The following is a 25,352-nucleotide window of genomic DNA, read 5'->3' on the forward strand; positions in this document are numbered from 1 at the left end:
TAATCTCTCTATAATCTATACACATCCTCATCGACCCATATTTCTTCTTCACAAATAGAACTGGAGCTCCCCACAGAGATACATTGGGTAGTATGAAGCCCTTATCAAGCAGATTTTACAACTAATTCTTCAATTCTGCTAACTCTGCTGGCGCCATCTGGTAAGGTACTTTATAAATCGATGATGTACCTGGAAGTAGATCAATAGGGAAATATACCTCACGATCGGGTGGCAAGCTTGGTGACTCATCAGGGAAAACATCTGTAAATTCTTTTACTATAGGCATGCTAGCAAGTTTCAATTCATTCTTTGACATTTCCTTTACAACTGCTACAAACCCCTGACAACCACTCAGCAAAAGTCTCTTGACATGGATAGCTGAAACTAGCTGAGGCAGGGATTGCATTCGCGACCCTACGAACTTGAATTTTACTAGTCCCGGAGGTCTGAATATCACTTCCCGTGAATGGCACTCTATGCTAGCAAAACTAGCTGCTAGCTAATCCATGCCAAAGATTACATCGAATCCATGCATATCTAGCACCATTAAATCGGCAGACAAGATTTCCCTTTGAATATCAACTGAGCAACCCCGTAGCAGCCTACTACACCTCATTGCTGACTCAGTCGATGTAGATACCAACAGTTCATTGTCTAACAACTGTGTTTCTACCCCACATAGTTTAGTGCACTCTGAAGACACAAACGAGTGTGTAGCTCTTGAATCAAACAATGCAATAACTTTAAAAGAAAGCATAATAACCATACCTATCACCACATCACCTGCCGTCTCAGCCTCACCCGGCGTAAGAGTAAACACCCTAGCTGGAGCCATATTCCTTTGCGGGCCCCCACATGGTGCCTGATAACCTCCTAGGTATGGTCTGGGAGCCGAAACTACATCTGGTGGTGTAGGGCAGTCTCACACCATATGACCCTGCCTACCACAGCAATAGCAAACAATTCCACCTGTGCGACACTCTCCCCAGTGTCTCTTACCACAAGTCTGATAGACAGGAGGACCTTGTACTCCCTGAACCTCGCGTCCTCTAGTCTTCTGCCTCCATCCTCTACCATGATTTCCTCTTCTCCACCGACCCGGTCTATGACCCTGCTACTAGCCCGTAGATGCAGATCTTTTCTTCTGTCCCTGCTCCTCTGCATCCAGCCGCTCTCCAACCTCTACCAAGACTGCTCTGTCAACTAACTTAGCAAAATCTTGGATCAATAGCACTACTACCTGCTTGAAGATACTCCGCCTTAAACAACTGCCTCGCCTTTTTTTGCCTCATCAGGAACAATATACGGGGCGAAAAGAGAGAGCTCGATAAAACGCGCCGCATACTGTTGGACGGATACCTGTCCCTGCTTTAGACTCAGGAACTCTTCCACCTTAGCCTCCTTGATAGTAGTTGGAAAATATCTATCGAAGAACAACTCCTTAAACCTGTCCCATGTCATGGCTATCAAAGTCACCTTCTGCTGCTCCAGTAGTCTCACTGCAATCCACCACCTCTCGGCCTCTCCCATCAGTCTATAGGTGGCAAAGAGGACCCTCTATTCCTCAGTACACTACAACACAACCAAGATTTTCTCGGTTTCCAGCATCCAGTTCTCAGCGGCTTCAGGATTAACTCCCCCTAAGAATGTCGGAGGATTCATCTTCGTAAAATTTTCTATATACACCCATGGCCTGCTGGTGGACCACAATGCTCCTTAGAGCTCCTAGTGATCTCAGCCATAACCTGCTGAGCCACGCTACGTAATACCACGTTAGAGTTGGTCCCAGCTGCACCTGATGGCCTTGCTCCGTCACTGCCACTCGCATGGGCACTACTTCCTCCCGGATATATCTTGAAAAAAAAAAACGTAACTTAGAAATTCTATCCTTATAATTTACATGTCTAACCTAACCTCTTATTCTAACATTCTCAACTTATTTTTAACCCCAGACCTACATTCTAAGAACACAACCTGACAATAGCTTACTATGGTTTTCCTGAAATCGTCACCCCAGGAAAAACATAAAAACTACCACAGAAGTTCTGCCTCTAGACTATAGAAAACCCTTAAATCATTTCCTATACTCTTATATCATTTTCGCTGCATTCTAAAGTCTATAGAACCTAGCAACCTAGGCTCTGATACCAAACTGTGAAGACCTACTTAATTTTCATAGATTTTTTTCCATAAAATATTAAAACCAATATCACAAAACTCAGCAGATCATAATCCACATGGACCCATGGGTACTAGAGATATAACAGTAACACAATGCAGAAGTCTAAGCAGCAAGAAACAAAAAATCATCATATCATAAACACAAAACCATCCATCACAATACTAGAGTTACTACATCCGCTGTATTTAAGTATATACACCCCAAGAAAAAGACCTAGGGACGTTTCTCACAAAAATCCAACCGTCCCCACGAAAACTTACCCTTCAGAGAGGGCAGATCAACATAACTATATCAGTGGAGCTTTACCCGCTCTCCTATCAGGGGCTCCTGAAATGTTTATGAGATTCGGGGTGAGACACCTCTCAGTAAGGGAAATAAACTAACACTAGTGTGTGACAACATGAGCGTTTCTGTGATATATATATATATATATATATATATATATATAATCATGAACATAACCAGTAAAACCGTATATATATTTTTGGGAAAAACATGTACAATCACAACATGATAGAACATACTGTATTCTCATAGTATAACTCATCTCATGTAATAATAATACAAAAACAATTCTGGTAGGTTAGCTGGCTGTTGTCATGTATTACTCCCATATGACTAGGTTGTGTGGCCCGAAGGCGGGACCTAACAATGGTTGTCAGACCACTGCGAAGTCAAAAGTACAGTCTGTAAGTCCAATGGGTCTGCCAGACCTAGTCCGTACACTAGGGTGCTCACACACTTCTTAAAACTACATCAACCATCCAATCTCACACTACTCCGAATAGCGGCGTTAACACAAATATCTTGATAAATCATGAACACATAACAACAGTACTGTGCAAGTGTTAGCCTAAACCAAGCCAACCAGGTTCCGATAACATATAACATATACTGAAACTGTGATATATGGGTATTTCATACCATTAATTATAAAATCAATCATATCATTTTGCATGTATACGTATATCATGAAAATCATTAGCCTGTACGCAGGTATTTTACATTTTAACATAGCTCGGCCTGTACGCCGACAAATCATATCCATAGCTCGGTCTGTACACCGGCAAACATATCCATAGCTCAGTCCGTACGCTAGCAAATCATATACATAGCTCAGCCCGTACGTCAAAAAATCATATACATAGCACGACTTGTACGCCGAAAAAACATATAAAAATCTTGGCCCGTACGCCGGTTTTTCATATTATAAAAATCCATATCTTTATCATATTCCCAGAAAAACAGTATTTCATTATAATTTCTACTCATGCCACACGAAATAGGGTTTTTATATATTTATCATACCATCATTTTCAGCAGTATTTCCCAAATCTAAAACATATATAAATATATTTATTTTCCTGAAATCAGATGCTATAATAACATACATATATTTCCATAAAATAACTTGCATAGTTTATCCCTTATCTGAGTCCTGAAAAGCCCCTAAAACAAACACTCTTGCACCCGTAGGGTTTCCCACTCAACACCTTGAAAACGACATTCCCCAAAACTAAAGTTCAGTATTTCTACGCGTACTACGCTTTCTACAACTGTCAAAAATCCAAATACTGAGTAGAAAGCCTTACCCTGAATCTGAGATGAATTCTAAACTCGACTCACGGATGATCCATTCCAGCAGATATGCAGAGACCTTTACTAGGAGTGTCGTGGTGGCTTCGGATCATCAATCCAGAGGAAAACGGACTCGAAAATTGAGAGAAAAGGAAGAAGAACCGAAGGAAGGGAGGGAGAGGAATTCTGCAGCCAAATTAAGTTAAAAATCGCGTTTAACCACTATTTATACTGTGGTTTTCGTTAACGAGCCACGTCACCTTGTCAACATGGTTATGAAGACAACTTGTCGATGAGCTCTCTCCTTGTCGACGAAATTCAGAGGCACCCAAAACCTCTCTCGGTATTTTCTCATCGATGAATTACACCCTCGTCAACGAGTCTAATATACCGCATCGTCGATGAAGACCTACTGTGCGTCCCTTTTTAATTTATTTTTCTCCCTTCCTTTTATTATTTAAATATTATAAATTCTCTGGGTCACTACAGGTGGCCTGGGTAAAGTTCTCCCTGAAGGAGTGATTTTGGGGCCCCATCTAACAGAGTATTCCGGATGACTTAGCCTTCGGGCAGCCTTCAAGCACAGAGAGAGAGAGAGAGAGAGAGAGTAGGCACCATCGTACTACTTTATGTTTGACTTGGCATTAGTTGGCAGGTTATTTGTTAAGTCCAACCTTCGAGCCGTACAACCCTTCATGGGGGGAAGCATGTCGCACGTGTATGTGATGGCGTGACGACGCTAGTCCTACAGACCAGGTTGTATCTTCTAGGCGTATATGAGCATATTTACTCTAGAAAGAGCTATATCGAGTCAGAGTATGTATTTTCAGATTTACAGAGTAGTATAGTTTTATACTGTCAATTAAATGTATTTAAATGTTAGTAGTATATGTACACACGAAACCTCATGTTAGCCACACACTATTAATAATATAATCTATCTTACTGAGAGGTGTCTCACCCTATGTTAGCTTTACCGTGATCCCAAGAGGGGGGGTGAATTGGTATTTTTAAATTTTATCTCCTAGGTATTTCTCCTAACAACAGTATGTTCACAGGCCTAGGGTCAATCTAGTGCAAATAATGTAAATATACCAGAAATTAAATAAAGTAGTTTAATCAATCATACAAGCACCAGAAAGCTGTAAAGAGAAGATGACACGCAAATATGTTATCGAGGTTCGGCCAACTGCCTACGTCCCCGCCTTGGCTAACTAGCACAAGGATTATCACAATAACTTGCTCACTTAAATGGTGGAGCGGCACCTATACAAACCAGGTCAAATTACCACAGGGCTGACCTCAACCTTTACACCAATCCTTACCGGGCTGGATTACCACCCCCTCAGGCCACGCCTGGAATCTCTCAGATATACAATCACAAGATACAATACAAGAGTGCTTTCACATAAAGCAGATTTGTACCACTAATGCGCACAAACACAAACACCACAGATGATTTAAAATGTAAGCTCTGTGTGGTCTAGATGGTTCAACTCTCAAATAATTTTTCTATCAGTGTAGTACGCACGTGAGAGTGTCAATAATAATCTGTGTATTTTAGAGTGTTCAAACAAACGTGCTCACACAAAGTATTAAACAAGACTCAATAATATCACTCAATAGAATGTGTCAATCCCATGAATATATATATATATATATATATATATATATATATATATATATATATATATGCTTGGACTGCAAGATATAAGTAATCTTTGTATTTCAACAAATGATATAGATTTGAATGGATATTGCTACAAAGATTAATATAACACACACAAATACCTTTTTACAAATATATCAATATGAACACCACAAGATATTCAAATATGTTTGAAAGTATTTTTACAAGCCCCAAACAAATACGAACTTCCTAAGTTATTGCAATGAGAATGCAATACTTAGGAAGTCACCACAAGTCTTTCTTAGGGTAGGCTTATTGGCAAAGCCTCCTAAGACAACTTAGGTTATGCTCTAAAAAAGGATCGATTCAAATATGCAACAAATGAGAGAGCAAACCTCTAAGCAATAATACTCAATACACTTACAAATGATTTAGATAGATGACGAAGGTAAGCTTGAGTAGGTTTCAAAAGGAGTATGAGTAATGAGAAGCAAAATTAAGTATTTCGGCTTGAGAGAGATTTTCTTAATCTTTTTGCTAATCAGTGCTTAATCCACAAAATGAGAGAGTATATATAGACATACTGAAAATTTTGACCGTTGGGGACCTATCAGGGATTGTTAGAAAAGATTAATGGTGTTTAAATCAATTTAACCTTGTTTTAAAATTATTGACCGCAGTAAAAATAGGAGCAACCCGAGAGGTCCGGTCGACCAGAAATGGTTCGGTTGACCAGGACTCAAATAGCTCGGTCGACCAGGGGTATTTTGAACTGAGTGGTCGGTCGACCGAAGCAAGGCGATTTTGCAAATTTCTGAGGTTCGATCGACCGGGCCTTTTTGAACTGTGTGGTTCGGTCGACCAGACCGCTGGGAATTTTCCCGAGACCTTCCGGTCGACCAGGTTGTTGGAGTACAAAGTTGGTCGGTCGACCAGGAGGTCAAACTGTTGACTCAGGGCTGGTTCGGTCAACCAGGGTCTTTTGAACTACAGGTTTTGGTCGACCGAAAGTGCACCAAGTGTGCATTTTGGTCCCGTATTGAACCAAACAAGTCCTAATCAAGTGCCTAACAAATGTATGTGAATATGTGTGTGTCCTAAGGTCACTTGGGAGTCCAATTTGGAAACATTGAAAAAGTTCGGTGTCGGTCGACCGAAGGTGCACCCTAAGGTCTTTCTACGGTCCTTTCTCATTCATGGTTCGGTTTGAGCTTACAAAATAAATCATGCATGTGATGTGTGTGAGCTTATTACAAACCAAATGCCCTAATTACTATTACAGACCAATTTCACTTAGAGATATTACAATTTGGAATATGAAATTGTCTTCAAGCTTTTTGATTTGTTACGTGCCATTAATGATCTGCTAATATGGACCTGCACATGAACTAGACATTTATTAAATACAAGAGTGTTTGTCATTATCAAAACCAGGGCGTGACCTATAAGGTCAACACCCTAACATACAAATGTTGTTTTAGGTCCTTCGAGGGATCAAGCCTAGCGTGTTGCTAGGCAGAGTTAGATAGTAGACAGTCCTTGTCAGAGCTGGTGAGACTTTATGCATTATTTGTCTTTTGGGGATTCTATATATAGTAGATCATGTTTTTCAGTTATGTTAGAGGTCGTGCCTTGGTGCGATGGCAAGTGCCTCCGCCTCAGTACAGGTGGTCTCGGGTTCGAGACTTGGGAGCAGCCTCTCCAAAAATGGGGGTAAGGCTTGCCAACATCCACCTCTCCCAGACCCCACTCAAAGTGGGAGCCTTGTGCACTAGGTATGACCTTTTTTATGTTTTCAGTTATGTATGGATGTTTATGGGAACAATTAGAAACTCTGGTTAGTTTTATTAGAAGATGTATGTTTTCCAATGTGTATGTTTATGCAGTTCAGTATATATCGCCCGTTTTGTCCTTATTTGGACGGGTTGTATATGTATGGTATAAGAGAGATGTATGTATGTATGTATGTATGTATGTATGTATGTATGTATGTATGTTTAGGGGCACTCCGAGCCCACCGAGTGGGTCAGGGCGCTACATGAGGAGGAGGGCTCCATTATGTAAAGAGTGTGTCAAGCGCATGGTATCGTCTGAAGAGCGAGACTCCACCCTGTAAAGAGATTTGTAAACAGCTTTACTCTACCCGATTAAATGAGCAGGATAGTGGAATCCTCAAGAAGGTTGGCTTGAGGTGAGGACACAGGTGGGTATTGTGATGACCTAAAAATATATATATGATTAAAGCACAATAATAATAAAATAATAAAAATGGTCATTAAGTTAATATCAATACAGAAGTTTTTTTTCTGTAGGATCCTTGATTCCATGTTTGATGCTTAAGAAAGACCTTATCTAAGCGAGTGCTCAGAGACCATTGCGGCTCAGTCGCTCCTTGGAGGTTGGCCTGGTCAAAATGGAATTTCATAAGATAAATAGGATAGACACTGTTTGTACACGTAAATAAGTATATATACATAAAATAATGTTTTGATAGACATAATTTATAGAAATATATAATAAGATGATAATAATATAGGTATCATATGTGGGGCCCACAAGACTACGTGGGGTCCACATGAGTCCCGGAGCCACAAGACACTGTTTATATACGTAAATAAGTACATAAAATAATGTTTTGACTGATATAATTTGTAGAAATATATGATAAAATAATAATAATATAGGTATCCTATGCGGGGCCCACATGAGTCCCGAAACCGTATGGAGGTTTACACGAGTCTCAAAGCTATATAGGATGCATAAAATCGTAGAAGAGTTATTCGAGTTAAGTAGGATCCATTCGGGTCTCGAAGTTGTGTGGGGCCCACAAGATCATGTGGGGCCCACATGAGTTTTCAAAATTTAAATTTAATTCTTGTTCAAAAATAAATAATAAAATAAATAAATACTAAAAATAGTTTAAAATTAATAACAATGATAATAATAATGATAATAATGATTAAGAAAAATAATAAACTAATAAAATAATTAATTAACTAATTGATTAATTAATTAGGTAAGTGGTTAATTAAAAATTTATTTAATGAGAATGGTGGCAAGCACTCTCACATGGCCTCCATCCCCATCCCATACTCAACCCATACCTTACCCATCCCTTGCCCATTCTTTAATTTAAAAAAAAATTATAATTTCACCTATCTCCCCACACTTTTATAAATTCCATTTCTTCCCCAAAATTTTCCTATAAATAGGAAGCTCTCAACTTTTATTTTTCACAACAATTTTTCAAGGAAGAGAAGGATTAGTGAGTGAAAGAATTTGTGGTGGAGAGAGAATTTTTGAATAAATTCTCAATCACCCACTCTTTCCGATCTCATTTCTTAAAGATAGTTACAGTGTTCGTAAGAAAGAAGGTAAGTAAATTTGATTATATTAGTTTTTTTTTATTTAAAATTCATACCCGAGTTTATTTTATAAGTAAATTTCAATTATGTTAATTAGTTCCACAAAATTTTCATGAGTTTATTTTTACGCATATTTAATTATACCAGTTCTATCTTTAATATACTTGCATCTATTTTTGGATTAAGAAATGTTCTAATCCCCTCGGGTAAATTTTCAGCATTTATTTCTATTCAAAAATAAAATTATATATATTTTTAACACAAAAATTGTGTGGCATGAGTTTATTTTTACGTTACATTTTTTTATGAAAATGTGAGTAAAGATGAGATTTTCACGATATTATTTTAAATTTGCATAAATTATAATAAGATGATTTTAAAACCCCTTATGGCAACGAAAGTTCAAAGTTACAGATGCTCGGTACCGCAGCTTAAAGTTTATACGGATCAGAGTACACCTATACTGTTTACAAAGTGATTATTTATGTTAGTCGATTTCTCCTGAGTGCACACCTGGTTCCGGACCAGGACTTAATAAGGAAAATCTCACTTAAAGTTTACGTACGTTGATTTAGTTTGGTCGGCCAGCCAGCTAAATCCAGTCTTCGGACCACACAACCCAGTCATGGGGGTAAACATGACTTACGGCAAAAAGGCCTAAGGGTGGTTTTTACAATATATATTTATACATAGTTAAATACGTATACAAAGTCACTGAAAATTTGAAGAAAAAGTGTAAGTTTACATGAAAAAGATCATTCTAGTGCTTAAATGACGATCTAAAGAAAACGTATAAGGAAAAGTATATGTATATTTATCATTAAATATTTATACAGTTTTAAAGTTAAAAGTTTAATTTAACAGTTATAGTATATGATTATAAAATTTTACTGTTATAGTTGATGGTAAAAGTTTTATACAGAAATTTTTAAATTTATATTTATTCTAGAGACATTTTTGAAGTTTCTAATATTAAATATTGTTTTATGAAATTTTTAAAAAGCTCATTTTGGCCACATACTAATAATAATCTTATTTACTTACTGAGCGTCGTCTCACTCCAATCATATTTTTTATTTCAGATAATTCTGAAGGGCATGTCGAAAATCAAGCTTAACAAACATGCGGGTGAGGATTAGAAAAATAAAGATTGATTAGAAATATTAGTATGATTTCAGATATTTATGTTTGTGTAATTTTTTTTTTTGAAATAAATGATTGCAACATGGATAATTAGTGCGCTGGTTTAATAAAAATTTAGTTCATTTGCTTCCGCTGTAAATCAGTAATAAAAAGTTAATATCTCAGGCCCCTCGAGGTCGAGGTGTTATAGGTATAGCCGAACCTCATAAAAAATATTGTGTTTGCGCTTTCTCTCCCTATACTTTTTATTTTTCCACAAGTTGTATGCCTTCATTTAATTGGTCATGATTGTTATGTTTGTTTTAAATATTTGCATACATATATAGTTGATGGATTTGAGATTGATTTGAAAAATCCTAGGGTTGAGTAATACTAGCTGTGATTGTAAGAAAAGAAAAGAAAAAAAAAAGGACATACTTGACCTAGATTTTTAAATTACCTAATTCACCCCCTCTTGGGAATACACCATTCCTCACATACCCCACTCAATTTGAACCTCATATGCCCAATTTGGACACTTGAGTTTCGAAATCAATTAAGTACCCAAATTATGAAACTTATTTTGCTTCTAAGTGTCTAATTTTTAACTGGAAATGAGGTTTTGAGTACCATAAGCTCCAATGCATCCACTTCAATGTCATAGATGTGTTGGAAGGACGATTTGGGGCTGCATGAGAATTTGAGGTGCGAGGGAGAGAGAGAACAAGGGGGAATAGTACTGGGGAGAGTATCAGTGACAGTTACAATCCATCACTAAAACCTTTAATTTTCGTAACTAAAAAACATATTAGTGACGGTTCCCCAAACCGTCACTAATAGTTTACTACTTACAAAATAAATAAATATAAAAATATTTTACCTACTAGTGACGGTCTAAAATGGTCACTAAATGCTAAAGAAATTATTTTAAATTTTATTTATTATATAATAAAGGGACTATTCGTGACGGTTTGACATCGTCACTACAAGTCCACTAGTAGTGACCAATATGATTTTGTCGCTACTGAGTCTATATATGCTCGAATTAAATTAATCGAAACAACTATTAGTGATAGTTCCAAATATTTAGTGACGATTCCAAATATTTAGTGACAGTTCCAAATATTGAAGCAACTAATAATTGTCCAATTATAAACAAAATAACACAATATTAAAAATAACTAATAGTGACGATTCCCCATTCATCACTTAAAGTCTAAGAGTAGTAATGAATACAAATTTGTTACTAAAACATCTCAATTTCTAATTTTTTACATTTATCACCGCATAAACATATTAGTGATGGTTGTACGTAGACTGTCAATACTAGCAGTTTTAGTGACGAATTTTTGGTTCGTCACTAATAAATCTTACTTTTAATTTTTTTTCCTTTTCTTATATTATGACAACCTAATAGTGACGATTCCAAAGCCAAGAGTCTAACAAAGTTTATTAATAAGATAAATAGTACTTGAAATTATTAGTGGTCATTTTAGAATTGTGACTAATAAATCCCACTGAACTTTTAGTAACGATTTGGAACTGTCACTAAAAATATTCACTTAATTTTTATTCAGGTAAAATAGGTCCAATTATTAGTGACGGAGGCAAATCGTCACGAAAAATATTAATAGTGACGCACCAAAAATTTGTCACTAAAATAGTAATAGTGACAAATTATTTTCATCACTATTAACTGAAAAAGTGCTACTAGTGTATTAGCGTCATAGTTAGCATGGGAAAACATATATTTAGCGATGAACTTATTAGTGAAAAATAATTATTCGTCAGTAATGATCATTTATTAGTGAGAGAGGTATTTTTCGCCATTACTAGCTTATGTATTACTGACGAACTTTTTTCGTCACTGATAATTGATTATTAGTGATGGGTTTTGGTTGGTCACTAATACTTTCGCCACTGAAAATAACATTTTTTGTAATGCCTTTTTGGCTCGAGATTATATTGCAATTATTAAAAGTCATTTTATTATCTCAAGATTCAGATTAAGTAATCAGATGGACATTTTTGGGTCTTATAAGTGGTGCTCATTATATGGGCCAATACTTTTCCAAGAAGTACCTATTTCTTACTGCCTCATAAGCAATGCTTATCAAATGGGTTTATACTTTGCTGAATAGTATCTATCTCTTGTTGCCCCATAAGCGGTGTTTATTAGATAAACATTTTTGAGTCTCACGAGTGGTGCTCATCAGATGGGCCAATTTTTTATTGAGTAGTGCCGATCTTTTGTTGCTTTATATGCAATGCTCATTAGATGAGTATTTTTAGGGCTACTAAGCAATGTTCATATGATGGGTCAGTTTTTTGTCAAGCAGTACTCATTTATTGTTGCCTCATGAATAGTGCTCATCACATGAGCATTTTTTGGCCTTATGAGCTGTGCTTATCAAGTAAGCCAACTTTTTACCGAGAAATGCCCGTCTTTTGTTGCCTCATTAGCGGTACTTATCAAATGAATATTTTGAGTCTCCTGGATAGTACTTATCAGATGGGCCAATTTTTTCTAAGTAGTGCCCATCTCGTGTCGTCGCATGAGCAGTATTCATCAGATTGATATTTTTGGGCCTTATGAGCATTCCTCATAAGATGGACCAATTTTTTTTACTAAGTAGTGTTCATCTCTTGTCACCTCATGTGCAGTGCTTATCAGATGGACACTTTTTTTTTGTCTTATGAGTGGTACTCATCAGATGAGCTATTTTTTTTTTTCGTTAGATAGTGTCTTGTCTCTTATTGCCTCATAAGCGATACTCATTATATGACTATTTTTGGGCCTCATGAGTAGTGTTGGGCCAATTTTTTTTTTTTTTGGAAAAAGCTCGGTTCATGACGCATCATGAGTAGTGCTCTTCAAATGAGCATTTTAAGGCCTCATGAGCGATGCTTATTAGATGGCCATATCTCGGCAAGCAGAACCCACTTTTTGGGTAGTTTTCCCAAGCATGATTTGCATCTCATAAAGTCTCGTGGTTTGCGTAATCTCTTTTTCTCCTATAAATAGCCTTAACCCCTTATGTTTTTCACCATATTTGCAAGGGAAGTCTTTAGTGGATGTACATTTCCTTACTCCTCCTTTAATGATTTCATTAACTTCCTTGGTATGTTTTCTCTTCAAATCTAATCTTCTTTTTTGCAGCTATAACCTTCTCTAAATTGATATATTTATGGGCTCATGTCATTAGTCTTACCATGTCAAATTTGGGTTTCTTCCCTATGGAATTTAGGAAGTCACATGACTGAAGAGTTATTGTCAAGGCGGCCATTATTACTTTGAGGTTCCGGTTTCTAACATTTAGAGTTGCATTGATAAAATGACGCATGAACTCTTTCAACATTTCTTTATCTTCTTGAATAAGGCTCATTAGGTGGATTGATGTCTTCACAATATTTTGGATGCTGGCAGAATGCCCCATAAGCTGCAATATCTAAAAATTGAGTAAGTTTTGGAATTACAAATGAAATAATTTTTTTTTTTTTTTGGGAGACATTGTGATAATTAAAAGTTGTGACATTTATATTGAAGTTTTAGAAAGAAAGAAAGAACAGAATGAGATATTGCTATCATGGACCAGAACTCCAAGTGGGGAAAAAAAGTAAAAAACTAAAATTTAATGAACAAAATACAAATTTGATAATAGTTCAAGGACTTTTCGTGTAATTAGGTCCTTCATTGAAGTAAACGGGCTTGTGGTATTGCGCAGAGAAATGTTCTGTTAAAGACCACCGTCCGATCTAGGGTTTCCCAGAAGAATTACTCATTATATCCCCTATATAGTGCAGCCAGAAACGAGTTCCTCATTGAAAATCTTCCGCCGCCCCTCCCGATTACCCAAGCCCTCAATTCGCAAATTCTCCAATTCCACAATTTGTCATCGTCCACTCTCGCGTCCTGTTGCATGCGTGTCTGTGCTTGAATCTCTATCATCCTCTCTCTGCATTTGTTTCTCATAATCTTCAACTTTCTATTTTTATATTTTACAGTAAAGCTATTGCGCAATCATGTGATGAGGAAAAAACTGCAACAATATGATGGATTTGTTCCGTGATTCGTTGTATTTAAGTCTCTGATGATTTCTTCATTTCTTCTGAAGTTCTATCTTGCTTCGATTTGATTTTTTTTTTTGTTTATTTGATCTGACGAATGCTTCTCATATTGGAGACATGATGATAACCCTTTATTGGTCCTTGTTTCAGAATTTACCATGACCGATAAATCTCTACCAAACTCTGATCTCTCCCAGATTAATCTGTAAGTCTTCCAGCTATTGTATATTTATTCATTTACTCTGCTTCTTTGATCGATCTCTGTTGAAAGTCAGCTTTTTTCTTTTTTTATAATTAGTATTGCTTGATAATTATATAATATCTACCAATATATGACTTCTATGATTTCTTCGAAAATCTTCGGCTATTTTATGCTTATGATGTTATTTTTCTTCTCAGATCAGATCCTTCTCGAAAATCTGTTTTATTTTATTTTATTTTATTTTATTTTATCACTAGTAGCAATGGCTCAATGATTGCAAGCCTATTTGGCCGTATACGCTATTCCGAATTTAGATGATAGACATCTTTAGATTTATGAGAGCTGCTACTAATGCCAGTATATTTTCATTTGGAATCTACAGAGAATGTTTTTCTTAGTTTCAAAATAATTGCAATAAAATTAGTGCTACATTGATTTAATTATTTTTGTAGATCTTTTTCTTGTTTGGAATTATTACAGCAATCACATGTCAGACTTCAGAGATTTTTTTTTTTTTTTTTACAAAAAAAATCTATGAGAAAGAAAATTCATCTTTTCTGAGCAGAAGAGTTTCTTTGGTCCAACCCTAAAGCTTTTTCTGCATAAAGAAAAAGCTAGTTTTGGTCGAGGAAAAGAGAAGGAAAAGGAGTTTTTATTTATTTTTTATTTATTATTTCATATCAAATATAATTAAAAATGAAATTATTAATGTTATTAATAATAATAATAATAAAATATTAGCGGTGCGCAGTTAAATTTTGTTTATTAAATTGTTACCCATTTTATTCTGTTCGCCATTTTGGATAACTAAACATAAAATTAGATTTTCATATTTTTCTTTTTATTTTTCCATACCTTCAAGTTTCAAAGAGCTTAAAAATGTTTATTTAATGTGATAAAAAAATACAGAAAATTTGCATTTGGTTAAGTTCTTTTGAAAATTATTTTTATTAATTTTTTAATTTAATAGATAAAACATAATCAAACATGGGAGGTAATTATTGTATAATTATTTTCATTTTAATTTTTATTTATGAATTAAGTTTTTGAAATGTTTTATTTAAATTTTTAAAATTTGAAATCAATTCTAATAAAAATAAAACAAAGTTTTAGTTGTCAGCACAATGTTTTGGCAAAATGAGGCAAACACAAATTATTTAAAGCTTAATTATTTCAATTCAAAATTACAAATGTGATTTTAAAAATGTTTTTATTTAAATTTTAAAGTAAAGATTTAATTTTCAATACAATCTATTGGTAAGATTATAATGATATTAAAGAAATGAGGTAAGCACAAACTATTTAAAGCTTAATTATATATATTCAAAATTATGAATATATGAAGCTTTATTATTTTTATACACAAATATTCTATTTAGAAATGTACTTTTAAAAATATTTATTTAAATTTTGAAATAAAAATTTAATTTTCAAAGCAATTTATACCTAAGACTATAGGTAAATGTCAGTGATATGAAAGAATTGAGGCAAAAACAATTTCTTATAAAATAAAAGTGCCCATGGAAGAGCTCTCAAGTCTCAACGAAAGCATCTTCAGGCCCTTGTTGAGTGAAGGCTATACGATGGACCTACTGGTGACTGAATCATCAGCATTATTATGAAGCAAATCATTTTGCTCCCTAAACATAAATCCGATTCACCAAATATTTTCATAAAATAAGGACAACTGTGTAGCGAGCTTTTCTCTCCATATTGTTTGTGGTTTTTTTTTTTAAAAATATGTAGTAAATAAGTTTTACTATTCATATATTTAATCTCACTAAATGTAAAATTTATTATCACATGTTTCACATTCAAATTCGGAGTTTTTTTTTTTCCCCCATTTTATTATTAATTTAAAATAAGATATTAAAAAATATTTGGGAAATTTTTTTTCAATTTAATGCTTAGTCAAGTAAATCTCGCAAACAAGCGTTATTCTGCGAGATTTAAGTACATGCTATAAACTGGGCAATTCTGTCAATTAAATCTCACGAGTTGGTTGTACGAGATTTAAACACCCATCAGAAATTGGGCAGCCCTGTCAATTAAATCTCATAGGTTGGCCCTACGAGATTTACCAAGTATATATTTTAAATTGAAAATATATTATACTCAATTAAAAGAACCAAGTATACTAATTCGAAGTTAATAATTCAAAATGTGTTTTAATTTATAATTTTAAAAAATTATAAAATATTTTTTTATTTAATTGAATAATGAATTGTTAATCTAGTTTAATGTACAAACATATAGAATTAAGCAAATATTATATGCATGAAATTTTTTATTTTCTTCTTTAATAATTATTATGCTTTAGGTTTTTTTTTTCTTTACTTATAATGCTTCTTAAAACAATATAAATGGATTAAATGCTATTCATTGTGATAGTCAAATTTAAAAATTTTAATTTTTATGAGAATGCACATATATATTGTGGACACCAAATTTTATTTGGAGATGTAAGGTCTTGGGTTAAGTATGTTCTCTTTCTCACTTTTTGTGTATATTTCACATCTCACTCCAGCATACATATTTTATACGTGAAAGTGCGAAAATATTTTATAAACAAGAGTTCATAAAAGTCTATTTATATAAATAACTTCAAACCATAAGTATATTTGAATTGCATCACACAATGTAAGGATTAATAACTTAACATAAATATTCAAAGTTTACATTTCTTAAATGTCATTCTTTTTTTTTGGACGTGTCCATTTTACAGTCCACGTGACTAATCATGCGCCCTTTGAAGTTGATCCCATAATTCCAAAGGGAGCATAAATTTAGGAATCCAGGGGCGAAAAACGAACCCGAGAGGGTTTGAACACCTGACCTTGTAAAAGATACTCTCGTAGTCCATACTACCACCTGAGCCACACCCTGGGGGTTTCTTAAATGTCAACAAAAGACACATAAAGGTACAAATGAAATGAAAATAATCAAATGTTATACAAATGAAATGAAAATAATTAGTGATATACAATTTAAAGAGAAATTAAAGAGAATTAATTCAATTTAAGTTCTTTCTTTGGCCCAATTATCAATTAGAAGATTTAGGTTGTATGAATCGCTATTGGTTTGATACCAATAACGACAGTCGCTTCGATATGTTAAGGATACATATGTATCCACAATTGAAAATTCATTGATAGTACAGTTGATAGTATATTTTTCCTATATATCCTTACTATATCTGGTATAATAGAAAGGTAAATAGATACACGCACGTGTTGTCTTACATTCCATTCTTCTACATGATACTAATTCAATGATATCTACTTAACATAAATATAAGTAGACATCATAGAACATATGATGGTGCAAATATATATATATATATATATATATATATATATATATATATATATATTTTTTTTTATTTATAAATTTTGATATAAAATAAATAAGAAACAACTTTTTAAATTCCATAATGAAAACATAGTGCTTATGTTGGATAAAATCATATAAGTTTTTTTTTTCTTTTCAAAGTTTACATTTCTTAAATGTCATTCTTGATAATATTACATGAAGTGTGCAAAAGACACATGAAGATACAAATGAAATGAAAATAATAAAATGTTATACAAATGAAATGAAAATAATTAATGATATACAAATGAAATAAAAATAATGCTATACAAATGAAATAAAAATAATCAATGACATGCAAATGAAATGAAAATAATGTTATACTACTCGGTACCGCAGCGAGGTCGTCTTTGGGGTTGTGGTGGCTGTTGTCTACGTCTGCTCTCTCCTTGCTAGTCATCTGCATCAACTGTCTTGTCCCATTGTCCTTTATGTGGATTGTCTCCACCAAGAGGTACTGCGTAATCATCATCCATGTGAAGTGCACGTGAAGAGAATTGATATGGTGTCTCTGGACGAGAACGAGGTGGCATAGTGGGTGCATCGACTTCATCCCCACCAAAAATGTTGTCCAATAAAAATGACATCGATGGGGTGACAGTATAGTCAGATGGGGCATTAGTTCGTCTATTGGACGGTTTGACAATATCAGTTGCACTGCAAGACGCATACGGTGCTGACGGACCGAACACGTACTTGGCTTGTACAACCGGTGGTGAGAAGATGAGACTCACTGGACAACTAAAGGAGGCATGTCATCCTCCACGTACTAGAGCTGGTTGACATCCTCATGTTGGTACATTAGGTCGAGCAATTGGGATCCGTTGGTCGTCCTCATGGACAAGGTCCAATGCAACACTCATCAATCGGTGGATAGCAGGATCTGGTGAGATTTGATCTGCCTTATGTATTATGTGAGCTTGTAAGATACGAAAAAATTTAGTTAACCCATGTAGATCGTAACGTACACATAACAAAACGAAGTGTGGGTTAAAGTCTTCTTACAAGGCTCAAATATACAGCAGTGGTCCTGTCGACGAAGCGGCGTGTAATGGACCTATACTAGGTGAAATATGAGTCATCCGGACGCATCAGACCATCCTCTACCATTCCTAGTACGATGTACTCTTGCCGATGCTCTCACGCAGTCACGAATATCGTGTGTGTAGTCACCTAGTCCGTGACCCCTCGACCGCGCCCATCCATGCCATGGAGGTTATCCCCAACTACATCTACCCCTGACATCAAAAAGCGCTTGGGAATGCCCTATTGATAGCTGAACTGCCGCATGACTCGGTCAGGAAGATACTACTGGATAATATGAAAGCATATGAGTGACACTCGGGCTGCCCAGAGGTCACTCCCGACTGCATAATGGGGAGGTAGGTCGGCTAGAATCTTAGCCGTGTAAGGCCTCCGTAGCATATGTCGCATAGTGCTCGACAATGCTCCAACATGACTCAATGTACTGTATAGCGTTTAGCCGTATTTTTGCATATGCAACAAGAAGGTGGGAGCATGGAAAGTGTAACGCTTGCCACTTTCCACATGAGCATTCACGTCTATCCTGAATGTTCAAAGTTTGGATGTTGTTTCCTTTGTGGGACCCTAACTGCGTAGTTGTAATGCTAAAACTATCCCTAGACTGGTTGAACGTCGTGACTCGATGTTTGGTCACCTTCAAGTTCCTTCTTTCCATCACTAGCAATATATGGGGAGTGAATGCATTTCCTTCCAATATTACGTTACGAGCAGCCTCCCATCGGCTATTGAAATAATGTGCAACGCGATAAAATGTTAGTTGCACAAGGGCCGTTATTGGGAGGCTATGAGCGCCTTTCAGGTTGATGGTCATGTTCCCATACCTTCTTCCACCGTTGTGGCACTGAGTCCACATATGAGGAGAGATCTAATCGCTACCTGGAATAGGAGTCCACCTCCACTTGACTAAGTACCAGGATTGTACGCCCATATCACTTCCATCTACTTCGACAATGTTTGATAAGACATCTACCAATTTCCAAATACTTAGGCAATTGCCTTCTGTTTGTCCAACCAAACCTTCTTAGAGGAGATCGAATAGTCGAAGCGACGATCAATGAACTCTTTCAATGTGGCGATTGATGTCGATGCATCACCCCTGATCATATTCACGATCTCCCTAGCAATGAGGGACGACGTGATCTAGTTATGGTCCGGTGAGAGAAGTTCGTTCAAACACGTGTGCGAACCACAATATTGGGTGATTTCGAATAATTGGTGTTTCATCTGATACATTGCACGCACTCTCCATTTGCAATCAGACTGCTTAGACCTAGCAACCCATAACACTGGGGTAGACTGCAAAACGTAGAAGTCATGGTGGGTTCGAGCATGGTATATTAGCACTAGCGCTATCAACTGATCTTTCAACTCGAATAGTATCCCTTTACTCATCTCAGACGATTCATTCGAACGAGTCACCCGTATAGGAAGCTCCTCATCACGTGACAAATCTGTAGCATCTACGTCAATTAGACCGTATATAGGAGGTTGGTCCATCAGATGCGCATTGTACGTGACATCATTTGTGGCACCGGGGGGGGGGGGGTTGGGTTGATATCATCGGGGAACTCATTCATCCCTTCACCTGTTTCCTACTCGTACATGTCATATTGTAAATTAACATCATTCGTAATGTTCATCCCCTTGTCTAACGCATTGTTCGCAATGGCGAACAACGATCCTAGACGTTCTGCTGGAACTTTTTCGTAAACTACATGATCATCCGTGTGAAAAACATGTATTTTGTACGTCTACAACTCGAACGATGATCCCAAACATTCGTTCAAATCCACAACAGGCATCCCACCAACATTTGCACTCGTGTATGGTTCAATACCTTCTCTCGTAGTTATATCACAACGACGTGTCTGTTGGGTGTCTTCCTCCGCTTCAACCACATGCTCGGTAGACGCCCCAGTTTGCCTATTCGCGACGACACCCATGTGAGGAATGGTATCGACATATAATTATAGAGTTAAATATGTCGTACATACAGAGTGTGCATCCAACACAATGCGCATACTGTAATCATTAGTTACGGGAACAACCTCATAGAGGATTGTACCATTATACCCTTGCATAGGGTATCTTGCGGTCACCCGTAATGCATATTGATTTGGATCAATATGCAAATATTGATATATCTTCAAGTACAATTTATTTAATTTATACCTATGACCAATTCAAGTTGGTCGAACCGGCGTAGTACTACAACTAACGTCTTCTACTTCGGTAATAATTTCCCCCCATATACAACAATACCGTCACTGAAACATTGCTCGAGCTTCCTACCATTTAGAGATCGACCCTTAGGAAATTGTAAACACCTATGAAAGTAAATTAAACCAAAATTAGATTAAAAAATGTATTTATACCTATGTCTATAAATTATTGTTTGAATAAGAAGTTTGTTCTATTGTTTGGTCAGAATAAAATAAACTAATTATATATGTACATATCTATACTTATGTCTATCCTATATATTAATACAATTATGGTAGGGTAAATTATTTGTCATGTACATATGATTGTTCTTCTAAAGTGAATTTTGAAATATAATAACTAAGTAAAATAATTACAATAATATGTTTATAATAATGATCTATAGAGTTGAGTTGCTTTACATCCTCACATACCTTTTTTAAAATTTCAAAATTTTTACAAACTTTTTCTAACATTTGATTTTTGACACTTATATCCCTAAAATTTTTTATCTTTTTACTAAATAGAAGGAGAGGAAATCTTTAAAATTTTATGAAAGGTTCCTAAATTTTTTTAAATCTCATAAGAGATTTTTTTCTTTTTGATGAACTTTAAGAGAGGTCAATTTTGTTTTATCCTAAAGTATATTAAATAATTTAAAGAAAAATGCACAAATAAGTTTTGATGATATTTGTTTGAGAAAAAAAATATATTCAATATAAATTTATTAAAGAGCAAATATTGTGTCGTGCAAGTAATTAAATTCTTATAATCTATTAATATTTTAATACACAAAAATGCAATCATGCACATGCAAAATAAACATCATATGCAATGTAGGGATTCACACACTAATTTAAATGTCATTCTATGTATATATATATATATCATGCACCAAATTAACATTGCTCTAAATTAATATTCTATGTATATATATCATGCACTAAAAATTTAATTGCTGAAATAAACTAGCATGGAGGCAGACTCAGTATATATATATATATACAAATGAAATATGGATTATATTCAATTTCATTTTGTACTCTTTAAATTTGGATGAACTAAAAGCTAAAAGCCAAAAGCTAAAGAATAGGAAGAAAAAAAAAAAATTTGGAAAAACACAAATGAAATGAAACCTAACCTTGGGGTTTTCGGATGCAGCCTTCAACAAAAAAATCGGAACCACACAATACTATAGGAAGATAAACCAAGCAAATTTTCGAACGTTTGTTAAATAAGAATTCAATGAAACAAATTTTATTTTACGGTAAGAAAAAATACGTACCCCATTTTCGAGTTTTTATAGCTTTTGTTCGAACGGTCACTAGCACTCGCCCACTCCACGAAAGGTCACCTACAATTGCACTCCCGAACGGTCACCTATAGTCGCACTCTTGAATGGTCACCTGCCGTCCTCGTCTCTACTCTCTACTCCCTCTACAAGTGGAGCTTTGCAGACCCTCTCTGCTTTCCGTTCGCGAGTGAAAGGAAGAGGAAAAAACCAAATCAAGAAAATCTCATAGGATGGTCCTGTGAGATTTGTCACGTGTCATACGCCGTCTCATTTCCCACACAAATCTTGTAAGACCGTCCTGTGAGATTTTCTGCCACGTGTCAACTGACTCTGTGCAAAACTCTTTAAATCTCGCAACTTGATACTGTGAGATTTGTCAACTGACTCTGTGCAAAACTCTTTAAAATCTCGCAACACGGTTATGCAAGATTTGTTAAATCTCGTAGTATCAAGTTGCGAGATTACGTAAGCATTAATGTGGGAAAATTTTTCCCAAAGGGAATATTATTTAAATTTTATTTTAAATTAATAATAAAATGGAAAAAAACTCTTAAAATTCATGTTCAAAAAATAAATTCTTAGACATCTCAAGGGTCTCACCTACCAATGCTTCATTCACGAAATTAAATTTAGTCTCATTTCAATACTTGCTAAATTTGGCATGGAGATGATGAGCTCCTTATAAATTTTTTTTATCAAATACTTAAAGTCAATGTTTTTTTCTTACTCTTTTGAAAAATATATACTTATATCCCTTAAATTAATAGTGATAGTTTACTAATAATGGAGTATTAGTAACAGAGTATTATAGTCACTAAAAGAGTAATGTCGTCACTATAACTAATACTATTTTTTGGGCTGAAAATCATCACTAAAACCCTACTATTAGTGACACTTTGGAAATAGTTTGTCTAACATATAGTGATGGTAAAGCAACCATCACTATTGACCCACTTTTAGTGACGGTTCTTGAGTTGTCACTACTGGCGGACTTTTAGTGACGATTTAAGAACCATCACTAAAAGTTTCTAATAATTTAAATTTATTTTTTTAAAAAAATTAGGCATTCTTGAGAGAACACTGTAATAAAATTTAATCGCACATAATATTGAACCATAATTATAAATTAATTGTTGTAATTTTTAAGAAAATAAAAAATATATATACATAAAAGGTGTTAGAATATACATAAATATCATATATGCATGGTTTGTCCACATGACAATAAATACATAAAATACAAAAAAACATTATGCATCACAATCATCATGGTTGTCGTCATCCTCATAATCATTCGACAGAACGACAAACCCTACAAAATAATAATTATACAATAAATTCATGTAGAATTTTTGAATACTATAAGTACAAATAACTTAATAGCAAGAATGATTACTACATATAAAGTTAAGTAAAAAAGGATACAATTTTAAATATCTAACTTTAATTACAACATACAATTTTAACTTTGATTTTAACTTTTAGCTTAGGAGAAGTTTTTTAGTATCATCAGCTCCGACATCTCCACTTCAATGCCATGGATGTGTCGGAACTAATCCACTCAGTTTGGACTTCATATATCCAATTTGGAAACCTAAGTTTTGAAATTAGTCAAGTATATATTTAAGACACATATTCTAAGTTTGCTTCGAAGTGCCTAATTTTTAGTTAGGAAGGAGTTTTTGGGCACCATCCGCTTCAACATATCCATCTCAATGTCACGAACATGTTAGAATAGACTCTACTTATTTCAGATCTCATATGCCTGATTTGGACACCTGATTTTTGAAATCAACTAAGTATATATCTAAAATCAACTAAGTATATATATAAGATATGTATTTTAAGTTTGCTTCGAAGTGCCTAATTTTCAGCTGACGAGGAGTTTTTGGGTATCGTTAACTCTGGCACATCCATCTCAATGTCATGAACGTATTAGAATTGACCAGACTCAGTTTGGACCTTGCATACCCAATTTGGATACCTGAGTTCTGAAATCAACTAAGTACATATCTAAGACATGTATTCTAAGTTTTGCTTCTAAGTGGCTAATTTTCAGGTGGGCAAGATTTTTGGAGTACTGTTTGCTTCGACACATCTACTTCAATGTCACTAATGTGTTGGAACTGATCCCACTAAGCTTGGGCCTTGTATGCCCAATTTGGATACTAGAATTCTGTAATCAACTAAGTATATATCAAACGCATGTATTCTAAGTTTGCTTCCAAGCATTGATCCTACTTTTTGGATATGACATATAGAGTAGGAGGTAAGTCTTGGCTCATGGCTAACTCGTAAACTCCCTTAGGTTTAGAAGTTGATGGATTAGGTAGTCTACGGGTGGCAGCCATGTGCTGGTGAGAGTTTTCAACCAGATTTTCAAAGAGAATCCAGGCCTCATTCTTGTGCTCAGTGAGGAAAGTACCTCCGCACAATGCATCAACCATGGACTTATCTCTCTCAGCCAACCCTTTATAGAAAGTTTGGACTAATTGCCACTTAGGGACCTGGTGATGTGGGCACTTACAGAGCAAGTCCCTAAAGCACTCCCAAGTCTCGAAAAAGAGTTCCCCATCCATCTGTGAGAAACTTGTGATGACTCTTTGAAGCTTATTAGTCTTCCTAATTTGAAAGTGCTTTTTAAGGAATTCATACTGTATGGTGGCCCAGTTGGTAACTGAGTTCAGTTCTAAGGACACCAGCCAACATTTGGCCTTATCTTTCAGAGAGAATGGGAAAAACCTATGATGGAGAGCATCATCACTAAAATTAGGGATGCGGATGGTGGAACAAATTTCAAAAAACTCATCTAGATGGTGATAAGGATTTTCAGTAGAGTTTCCATGAAAGTTGGGCAGCATCGAGATGATCGAAGTCTTAATCTCAAATTGTGCCGCCTGCACATCTAGGAACCGAATGCAAGACAATGCTGTGTATGCATTAGGTATAAAGTAGTCCCTAAGAGGCCAAGGGTGTTGCTCTCCACAGGTAGGTGAGGAGCATGGGGTTCTAGGATTTGTTCAGGGGGAACCGGGGGGTTATCTTCGGCCATTGCTTTCCGTTTAGACGACTCAGCCTTCTACGGATTAGAGATAAGTTTCCTAAGGGACCTACGAGATTTTTCAATTTCAAGATGAATGAGAATTATCTCGGGTTCCAAAGAACGCAGACCAAACATACACATGTGTAAGAGCATATATTCAGACTTCAAAAATAGAAAACAAAATAAAGAAAATAGAAATTAATAAAGAAAGTGAAAACAAAAGGAGAGCAAATCAAAAGAACAAGACAAT

The 25,352-nt window shown here is 35.3% G+C and overlaps 1 long non-coding RNA gene and 4 other non-coding genes across 5 annotated transcripts; all 5 read left to right on the forward strand.

Moving 5' to 3' along the window:
- The first annotated feature begins 13,632 nt into the window (after nucleotides 1–13,632).
- Nucleotides 13,633–14,587, forward strand: LOC131168547 (uncharacterized). The gene is made up of 2 exons (XR_009140327.1): nucleotides 13,633–14,150; nucleotides 14,345–14,587. It is a non-coding gene; the product is annotated as an uncharacterized LOC131168547 (long non-coding RNA).
- LOC131143602 (small nucleolar RNA Z199) lies at nucleotides 13,897–13,974 on the forward strand. The gene has a single exon (XR_009133587.1). It is a non-coding gene; the product is annotated as a small nucleolar RNA Z199 (small nucleolar RNA).
- On the forward strand, nucleotides 14,412–14,491 carry LOC131143603 (small nucleolar RNA U54). Its single transcript, XR_009133588.1, has one exon. It is a non-coding gene; the product is annotated as a small nucleolar RNA U54 (small nucleolar RNA).
- Nucleotides 14,588–14,601: 14 nt separating the features above from the next.
- On the forward strand, nucleotides 14,602–14,715 carry LOC131143605 (small nucleolar RNA R64/Z200 family). The gene has a single exon (XR_009133590.1). It is a non-coding gene; the product is annotated as a small nucleolar RNA R64/Z200 family (small nucleolar RNA).
- Nucleotides 14,716–24,564: 9,849 nt separating this feature from the next.
- LOC131143666 (small nucleolar RNA R71) lies at nucleotides 24,565–24,670 on the forward strand. The gene has a single exon (XR_009133648.1). It is a non-coding gene; the product is annotated as a small nucleolar RNA R71 (small nucleolar RNA).
- The last annotated feature ends 682 nt before the right edge of the window (nucleotides 24,671–25,352 follow it).

Source organism: Malania oleifera, chromosome 11, assembly GCF_029873635.1.
Source record: "Malania oleifera isolate guangnan ecotype guangnan chromosome 11, ASM2987363v1, whole genome shotgun sequence".
NCBI classification, from domain to species: domain Eukaryota; kingdom Viridiplantae; phylum Streptophyta; class Magnoliopsida; order Santalales; family Ximeniaceae; genus Malania; species Malania oleifera.